The following is a 1,948-nucleotide window of genomic DNA, read 5'->3' as shown; positions in this document are numbered from 1 at the left end:
AACTGCGGCATTTCCTGCAACCTGAGGAAGATAAATAAGGCAGAAATGTGTTATGTGTGGTCTGCCAGAATGATAAATCCTCTCAGTCTCACCTCCCAAAAAACTCTCAAGGACACACACGACTGTAGACTGCGTTCTCTGGCTCTATCTACAAATACCAGGATTGTGCCCTAGAGGAATGGACCTGAAGAACGATGACTTGTGTCTCACGCAGATGGCGTGGTGAAGCCTTTATTCATGTGAGGTATAAAAGGTAAGCTTTTTTCTGTTCATTGAATTCTGCTAAATTATTTTTACCCTTATGAATACTTTCAGCCTACAATGAAAAATGTTCTTTCATTTTTTTTTTTATATATCCTTGGAATACTTCACATTAACGTTATATTATTTTACACGTGTACAAGGAAAAATGCTGAAAACTTGCATACTGTAAGTACTGTACAAATTTAATTATATACAATTGTCATTTCCATTAGTTATTCCTGGAAGCATTTGAAAAGTGCAAGGTAACCAGTCAGTGGGGTTAGTATGGTTAAAGGGGTTGTCCGGGTTCAGAGCTGAACCCGGACATACCCTTATTTTCACCCATGCAGCCCCCCTGAGGTTAGCATCGGAGCATCTCATGCTCCGATGCGCTCCCTTGCCCTGCGAGACAGGCTCTTTTATTTATCATAACACACTGCCGGGTGGAGGCTTCCGCCCGGCAGTGTGTTCGGTGAGGTCACCGGCTCAGATGGGCGGGCTTTAGCACTGCCCTAGCCGTTTTACTGGCTAGGGCAGCACTGAAGCCTGCCCATCAGTGCCGGCGACGTCACTGGGCTTTCTGGTAGCTCCATGGAGAGCTTGGTTCCTTACCGGAACTCCTAAAAATGCCTTTGCCCTGCACGATTTAGCGCAGAGCAAAGGAGAGCATCGGAGCATAAACTCCGATGCTCAAGTCAGGGGGGCTGCCTGGGTTAAAATGGGGATATGTCCGGGTAAAGCTCTGAACCCGGACAACCGCTTTAAAGGGACAGTCCTGCACAAGCTGACAAACTGCTATTCCTAGTGCCATGCTTGAGAGAACTAATTGCCATGGTGTTTTTTTGCCTTGAACGTCCCTTTAAAAATATAGGGGGTCATTTAAATATATAAAAGGAATGCCAGTTTTTGGTGTAAAAAAGTTGCAAGGGAATTTTTATGCAATCCTCGCTGCCGGGGCCGAAATATTGGTCCTGGCAAATTCATTAACATTTACCCCTGTTTCCAAGCGTAAATGGTCTTTGAAATGTACTCCAGTCATGGGCGTGTGGACTGCTGGAGAATGCACCTAATTTATGACGAGGAGCACACCTCATCATAAATTATGTGCATCCTCTGGCAGTGCAGAGGCTATCAAATAGCAGTCTTTGATAAATGACCCCCATAGAGTATATGTGGGAGCTGTATACTGTCAATAGGAACATTATATAGCAATATGTATAGGGGGTGATTGTGGGGTGAGAGACAAGCATGTGGACAGCCCTAGTGCCAATTATTCGCAAATCAGAGGTTCCGTTCCGTGCTTCCGTTCCGCACCTCCGATTTGCGGACCCATTCAAGTGAATGGGTCCGTATCCGTGATGGGGAATGCACAAGGCCGGTGCCCCGTGTATTGGGGACCCGCTGTATGCAGGCCACAATACGGCAACGGAGGGGCACACAACAGTTGCCCCTTCGTTGACGTATATCGGCCCACATACGGCGGTTCCGCAATACACGGGGCACCGGCCGTGTGCATTCCGCATCACAGATGAGGACCCATTCACTTGATTGGGTCCGCAAATCCAGAGATGTGGTGCGGAACGGAAGCATGGAACGGAAAACCACGGAAGCACTACGGAGTACTTCCTGGGGTTCCGTTCCGTCCCTCCGCACCGCAAAAAGATAGAACTTGCTCTATCTTTTTGTGGAACGGACGGATCACGGA

Source organism: Bufo bufo, chromosome 5 (assembly GCF_905171765.1).
Source record: "Bufo bufo chromosome 5, aBufBuf1.1, whole genome shotgun sequence".
Classification (NCBI taxonomy): Eukaryota; Metazoa; Chordata; class Amphibia; order Anura; family Bufonidae; genus Bufo; species Bufo bufo.
The sequence above is the reverse complement of the archived record's forward strand: the minus strand, read 5'-3'. Positions refer to the sequence as shown.